We start from the raw sequence: 8,182 nt of genomic DNA, 5'->3' as shown, positions 1-8,182 counted from the left end.
TGTCTAAGAGAGCATCTTCCCATTTTCATAGTCACATAGATGTTGTGACTTTTATTGTTTGGGGGTTTCTTGTAAAAGCCATAAAGACTCAAGTCTATTGATTGGCTGTTTAGTGCCAAGGGTGATGGCGTAACTTCTCTACTGAGTGTTCGTTTTAGCTGTTGGACATCCAGAGGTGGTAGGAGTCCTCGCCTTTCATTCTGCAGGCCTGGGGGGAGACGCGTATATCTGGAGCACAGTGCAGTCATGCAGTAAACTTGCCCTGTACTGTCCTTCTGGGGGGGGGGGGGGGTGTAGTGACTTATAACATTTCAGGGGTCAAATACCGCAGGGGGCTGATCACAGTGTTTTCTTTGCTATTCCTTTCATCTGATGCACACAGCAGAGAGCTTCCCTAGAGAAAAAGGACTGCAGTCTTCACACTTAGCTGGAGATGGGCCATACTTCTGTGGGCTATAGAAGTGGAATTCAGGATGTTCTTCATTTCCGTGTAAGCTTAAGGTCAGGTAAATAAATAAAGCCTGCACTTTGATCTTCTGCGGAAATTTGGTATTTAGCTGGGCCTGGATCTGTACATTGGACAAACTAGATTTTCCAAAAGACTCATGGAACCTAAACTTGGATTCAGCCCCTTAAAGATATCCTTGCCCAAACAAAAGCAATTCCTCCAGGCCAGAACCAGCAGTGGGTATAACACTGCTTTCTGGTAAGTGGTGATTACTTCACGTTTGGATGTTTTTTACACTTGAAAGAATTTCACAGCTATTAGCTGTTCTTTATAGAAGCCTTAGTATAGAACATTATAACATTTGTTCTCCAAAAACAGAGTCATAGGCTGACACGCAAAGTAGTTGGAAACAAACTGAGACCACCCTTTCCAAGAATGTATGTTTGCCTTAGAAATGTCTTCAGCTTTATGCAAAATCTAGAGAAGAAGGGGACTTTTAAAGCAGAAGCCATGAAGGGTATTAGCCACAGACTGAAGGAGGGAGAGGGGGCAAGGTGGGAGTGCCTTGCAAAATCTCAGGACAAGACATAATGTCATTTGCTCGCTTAGCATCTGTGCCTCTGTTAAAGGGAACACAGTCCAAACTAAGCCAAAATCAGGAAAGTCTGGGCAGTGCTCTGTCCTTGTACAACAGGTCCTTCCAACAGTCTCCCTTTACTGTTGTCATCTTCACAGTCCTCAAGAGCTTCATCTGCATGTTTTGTGTTGAGATCCAAATAAAATTATCACCCACTCAGTGGTATAAGCAGCCCAAGTTACAGGTCTCAGCCCCCCACACTTTCCTGGGGTCTCCCTTCTACATCCAAAGGTTGTGTGAATGCCTGTGGGAAAATCATTATTACATCCCCACAAGATGCTCCAGATGCCCAAGTCAGGTTTTCAAATACACCCTAAGACTTGGAATGGAAAGTAAATTTTCTAAAAATGTATTGATGGGCCCATGGGTTTTCATAGATGAAACTTAACAAGAAATTAGGATTAAACTAAACCCCAGGTAGCCTTTAAATTGAAATCATCTAGGGAATGGGCCTGTCCAGAAGGAATTGGCAAGTCTTAGCTTGACTTGGGGGCTATTGGAGTTTCCCACCAATTAACAACTTTTTTGGTGCCCCAGCCAAATAACATTGAGAGTTTTAATTCCGCAATATTTTTTTCTTTCCAGTTTCACTTTTCAGTCACCCACTATGACCCAAAAGAGGGATAAAAAGGGACACGTGAGGAGGACACCAGTTGCTTATATTTAGATCATTGCTTTAAAAATGCTGGTCTAATATGAGCAGTTATTTGTTCCCATGGGGAGGGAAAATGACATGACATCTTCTGCACATTTAGGATGAATACACGTTTAGCTTGATAAAAAAATTTCCCCATAAGTGCAATGCTTATTTTGTTGGTTCAGTGTATTTTTCACCAAACGGTGTGAACATATGGCCCGTACTTCTCTTGGCCATAAGATCTGAAGGGAGAAGACTTCTGATGGCGAAGAGCCATGGTGATTTATCGAGATGAGTTTCAATTCCAAAGGGGAGCCTGGAGTGAAGGCCTCTCTCAGCCAACTCATGACATGTAATCCCCTCTCCCCACATTTATGTTCTAATGTCTGCTTCCGTGGGTAATAGATTGGAATGCATCTGGAAAAAGAAGGGTTTTGCTAATTAGTGGAATTTCATCTTGGTGGACCTTGTTTTCAGAAATTAAATTTGTATTAGTTTGTGGGCTCCGAGTGCTGGGCAATCACGTCCCGATGCAAACTGCTATCTCCCACCCAGAATTGTCTGTAAGGGCCAATGTTAAATGGTGAGATTCCTCAGTGCCTGGAAATCATGTTTCAGTTCTCACACTCACTTAGGGAACTGAACTTAGGTTTTTGGAGAACACTCTCCTCAAAGCCTCCCGCCTGCCTGCCTTCATGGAGGTGGCGATGAGAACTGCTCTCAAAAACACACAGGAAAGGGTGTTTTGGTGTCATTTCCCATGGCTCCCACCATCCCCAGGAGAGGCCTACCAGCGAGCCCCCCTGCCCTCTGGCCCTCCTCACTCCAGGACAGAGGGCTTTTGACCCTTCCACCCTGCAATGGCACGGAGGTGGGCATGACCCAGCCCCAGGACCTGCCACGGGGGAGCCAGCCAGTCACATAAGGCCTCAGCCCGGCAGGGTCTTCTCAGAGGGCAGCGTTGCTTGTGTGCCCACCACCCAGTCGGGATTCGCCTGCTTCCGTGCCTCTGCCAATCCCTTCAGCGGACGTGGGGCAGAGCCTGAACCTGCCATCTTGCATGCATGTCATACAGTCGCTCGCTCACGTCCCTCCCTGTGTGCCCCCGTGGATTGCAGCCCGCCAGGTTCCTGTGTCCATGGGATTTCCCAGGCAAGAATACTGGAGTGGGTGGCCAGGTCCTTCTCCAGGGGATCTTCTCAACCCGTGGATCAAACCCAGGTCTCCCACATTGGCAGGCGGCTTCTTAACCATGAGCCACCAGGGAAGCCCCTTGCATACCGTAGGCATTTATTAATCATAGCACTTTCTCGTCCCATCACATGCCTAAAGGGGGCCACAAGTCAGCAAGTAAGAACCATTCGGCGTCACGTGTGTTGCATTCGTGAGCAGAGGATACAGGGGAGGAACCCAGCTCTCTTGGCAGGAGCAACCGAGAAGGCTTCCTCTAGGAGGCTGCCTGATTAGGGCTAAGAAAAGGACCAAGTGTTCTTTCCCAGGTAAATGGCTCGACGAGTCATAAAGTTAGGAAAGATGCCTGGGCATTCTGGGATCTAAAAGAAATACAAAATGGTTCAGTGGCAGGTTTTGAAGAGATATGAAGGAGGAGGGGGTGGGGGTGCCAAGGATGAGACTACAGAGGTGAGTACAGGACCCCGAGAGCCCTGCGTCCCCCCGAGAAAGCCAGGTATGAAGGACTTAGTGAAATCAGAACTCAGCTGTTGGCAGTATTCCAGCAAGCAGTGCTGAGTGAGGGCTGGTGAGAGCAGCTACAGGAAACCAATGCAGAGGCTTCTCGACCTTGTGGTGCTTACGGAATGTCCCGGGGTAGCTAATTGTCAGTGGGCAGGTGCACACAGAACCCAGCGCCTACCTAGAGGCTGGGATGAAGATCTGGGTGTCCTGTGCATAGAGGGGGGGCGGCGTGGATCCCTGGGGAGTGTGCTGACTGGGGAGACATGAGGGCCGGGCTCGGGACTCAGAGGGAGAGCACTGAAGGGAGAAGCTGGGGAGGAAGAGGAGCTGGGGGGTGGGGAGAGGAGAAGCTGGGGGGGGGGGGAGAAGCTGAGGGGGAGAGGAGAAGCTGGAAGGGGAGAGGGGAAACGGGGGGAGAGGAGAAGCTGGGGGGGAGAGGAGAAGCTGGAAGGGGAGAGGAGAAACTGGGGGGGACAAGTTAGGGGGGAGAGGAGAAGCTGGGGAGGAAGAGAAGCTGGGGGGGGAGAGGAGAAGCTGGTGGGTGGGGGGAGAAGCTGAGGGGGAGAGGAGAAGCTGGAAGGGGAGAGGAGAAACGGGGGGAGAGGAGAAGCTGGGGGGGAGAGGAGAAGCTGGAAGGCGAGAGGAGAAACGGGGGGAGAGGAGAAACGGGGGGAGAGGAGAAGCTGGAAGGGGAGAGGAGAAACTGGGGGGAGAGAGGAGAAACGGGGGGGGGGAGAGGAAAAGCTGGGGGGGAGGAGAAGCTGGGGAGGAAGAGGAGCTGGGGGGGGAGAGGAGAAGCTGGTGGGGTGGGGAGAAGCTGAGGGGGAGAGGAGAAGCTGGAAGGGGAGAGGAGAAACGGGGGGAGAGGAGAAGCTGAGGGGGAGAGGAGAAGCTGGAAGGGGAGAGGAGAAACGGGGGGAGAGGAGAAGCTGGGGGGGAGAGGAGAAGCTGGAAGGGGAGAGGAGAAGCTGGGGGGGGAGGGGAGAGGAGAAGCTGGTGGGGGGGGAGAAGCTGAGGGGGAGAGGAGAAGCGGGGGGAGAGGAGAAGCTGGGGGGGAGAGGAAAAGCTGGGGGGGGAGAAGCTGGGGGGAGGAGAAGCTGGGGGTGAAAGAGGAGAAGCTGGGGGGGAGAGGAGAAGCTGGTGTGGGAGAGGAGAAGCTGGGTGGGGAGGAGAAGCTGGGGAGGAAGAGGAGAAGCTGGGCGGGGAGGAGAAGCTGGCGAGGGGAGGAGAAGCTGGGGGCGGGGTAGGAGACGCTGGGGTGGGGGCGGGGGGGAGAACCCGGGAGGAGCAGGACCCCGAGGCGGAGGACACGGGGAGGGGCGCCATGCCAGCCACGGGCGCTGCGGGCCGCGCGTCAGGGCAGATGCTGCGTCCAGGCTCCGGCGACGGGGCGGTCGTTTCCCCGCCGGCCAGGGCGCGTCCTGCCCCACTCCAGACCCCACAAGACAGCCCCCGGAGCCAGGTCGAGCCCCCCTTAAGACGCTCCTCGGAAGCTTCGAGAGGCGCAGCTTGCGGCCGTCGGCGACGCGGGGAGTCCTGCCTGACACGCAGCCCTGCCCCTTCCGAGCAGGCAATGGTAATTCTAGTCGCTCCTCGTAAACGGTGGGGCCAAGGAGACGAACTGGCCGATAAGCCGTGGCCTCCAGCCGCCCCGGCGTCCGCGTCCCGGGGCGGGGAGGCCCGCCTGCCCCGCAGGGTGGAGGCCAGCAGCCCGGCGGCGGGGAAACCGACCCTGCCGGCCCGGCGTCGGTCGCGAGGCGGAGGACGGCCCTGGAAGCCGGGGCCCCGGGGACCCTGCGCCGCCAGCCCCCGGGCCGCGGGGTCCGCAGACACCTCGGGCGGCCCCGACCGCGGCCGGGATCCGAGGCGCGCGGGGCGGCGCCGCGCTCCCTGCCGGCCAGCGTCCCTGCCGGCCCGGCCCTCTCCAGGCCCCGCCCCGGGCCCCGGCGCCTCCCGGCCACCCTACGAAGCCGCCGGGAGAGCCCCAGGGGATCGGTCCCGTTTCCCACCGCGGGAGGGCGCTGGAGCGCGGCCCGGCGACCCCGGGGCCCGGGACAGCCGCGCGCCGCCCGCCCGCTCGCCGGCCTCCGCGTGGAGGACGGCGGCTCCCGACGGCAGGGGCCGGGGCCGCGCGCCCCTCCACCCGCGGGGCCGCCCCTCTCTCTCCCCTCCGTCTGCTCCCGGCCCGCGACTCCCCGTTCCCCGGGCGGCCTCCTCCCGCGTCTGACCTGCTCCCCTGTCTGACCTCCTCCCCCGCGTGGCTTCCTCCCCCGCGTGGCCTCAGGACACCGCTGCCCCTGCCCGTCCCTGACCGCGTGGACGCCGCCAGGCCCACCTTCCCTTGCTGCTCCGCCAGGCTCTGAGCCCCTCCTGTGCTGAATGCTCCCTCGTAAATCTCAATCCCTCCTTTCCTCTGGGTTATTTTGTTCATTTTCCTTATAATTTCTCTATAAGCAATTGTTCTTTATATCCCTCATTGGAATATGTATCTTCATTTCTGTTTGAGTTTGTAAAACATTCAGGTTATCCATTTTCTTGGAACAGGCCCTCAGCCCTGGTGGCTGCGTTATCAGGATTCTTCCTTTCCCTCCCTCACCTGTGGATGTTGTTTTTTTTTTTCGGGGAGAGGGGAGCCTCCTCTACCCACCCCTTCTCCCCTTCTTCTCTTTACTAGTGATCTCTAATGATTTCTATATCTGAGCATTTTTCTTCTATTATTTCTTCTTCTCTGCTCCTTTATTTCCTTTTGGAAGCCCTGTTATGCAAATCTCCCCCAATAGATACTCTGTGATCTTCCTCTTTTTATCTCTTGTTATTTACACTTTTCACACCTACATCTTCTTCTAAACCCTCAGAGAATTTTTCCAGGTAATTAATTTGCAGTGCAGTGTTAGTGGCTCTGCTGTGTCCAAGTCCCATGGACTTGCCTGTCAGCCTCCTTTGTCCATGGAGTTCTCCAGGCAAGAATACAGAAGTGGGTTGCCATTCCCTTCTCCAGGGGATCTTCCTGACCCAGGGATGGAACCCAGGTCTCCTGCATTGCAGGCAGATTCTTTGCCATCTGAGCTACCAGGGAAGCTGGCTTTCTGCAACATCCAATACACAGTTCACTGCTCTTGCGGACCTCAGAAACAATGCGTAATTAGTGTTTTACTTCCAGAAACAATATTTTAAACATTTGAGATGGTTCTCTTTTCATCGATGCAATTTCGTCCCCAGTCTCTTTGAGAATATAAAGTTTTCTTCTTTCTTGGAGAAAATCAATTTCACAGGAAAATACTTGTTCGCGTAAGCTCCCTTATTGTAGGTTTCTGAATCTTTTTGCATGTTCAACTGTTTTTCTCCATAGTTTATTGGATTTGAGATGGGTTTTGCTGGAAACTGTTAAAAGACTTCAGCCCCACACAAAGGAGTAAAGAGGAAACTATGTTTTCTGTTTCTGTATTTTAATTTTGTTTCGCTGGAGGCTCTCTTAGCCATAGAGGAGGGAGTTGACGTTACACTGGAAAGAACATAGCAACAAAAGTCTGCTGTGTCCTGAGTGTGGTGCTTCGGTGGCTTCCGGAGGCCGTCCGTGGACATTTGCTCTTTTAAAAATTTTGGCTGTGCTGGGTCTCCGTTGCTGCCTGGGCTTTTCTCTAGTTGCGGCGAGTGGGGGCTGCTCTCAAGTTGTGATGCCCGGGCTTCTGCTTGTGCTGGCTTCTCTTGTTGCGGAGCACAAGCTCTGGGGCACGTGCGCTGCAGTAGTTGTGACGCTCAGGCTTAGCTATCCCTCATCATGTGGGATCTGCCCGGACCAGGTTTCGAACTCAGGTCCCCTGCATTGACAGGCGGAGTCTTAACCACGAGCCCACCAAGGAAGTCGTGTCGTGGGCTTGTTCTGCCCACCCAACACTGGGGTGGGTGGGTGGGGTGCTGGGGTCACAAGAAATAGGAAGGGAGCTCCATGGAGGTGGCTGGGCAGTGTTGTGTGTGTGTGTCTGAGTGTGTGGGTGTGTGTCTGTGTGTGTTGCTTACAGGCCTTCTCTAACTGCTGCCGCCAGCTCCATGAGAGGCCCTCACGGAAACACCCCGTTTTACTCATCACAGTGTCCTTTGCAGGTCAGGCCTGGGGATGGAGGCCAAGTCGGGGCTCTCTGCCAACGTCTCCTAGGTCTTTCCCAACCCCGCACAGGGCTGGAAAGCCAGAGGTTCTACTCCAGCAGCCTGGGGTGGAAAATTATGTCCCAGCTCTTAAGTTTCCCTTTTGGAATTTGGAGGAGCTTCCTTCTGTGACCTGACATGGCTAGGTTTTCATTATGAAAACATTGTATCCCGTATCTTTTAAAATGACTTTTATTTTTAAATAACTAGAGACTTATAGGAAGTTGCACAAATAACACAGAGGTCCACAGGTGTCCCCTGCACTGGCGTCTCCAGTGGTGACGTCTTGGCTAACTGTATTCAGTGTCAAACCAGGCCCCTGACCTCGCTGCAGTGTGTGTCCACCCCATACTTCTAGATATTCAAAGGGAAGAGAAAGGGCCGTTTTCCCCCCAGGTCCCTCCCCCTCAGCCCCCAGGGCCCTCAGTCCCTGCCGGTGCCGAACCTCCACCCCCTTGGGGGCGCGAGGAGGCCTCCTGGGTGTCTGGGTGATGAGCTGGTCAGCGGAGCCGGCTCCCTGTGCTCGGGACTCTTGGCCTCCATGTCACACACGCCCACCCCCCAGGGTCAGGGGTCCTGGGGCCAGGGCTCCAGCGCCCCCACGATGCTCCCCCACGTGCTC

Source organism: Muntiacus reevesi, chromosome 3, assembly GCF_963930625.1.
Source record: "Muntiacus reevesi chromosome 3, mMunRee1.1, whole genome shotgun sequence".
Taxonomy (NCBI): Eukaryota; Metazoa; Chordata; class Mammalia; order Artiodactyla; family Cervidae; genus Muntiacus; species Muntiacus reevesi.
The sequence above is the reverse complement of the archived record's forward strand: the minus strand, read 5'-3'. Positions refer to the sequence as shown.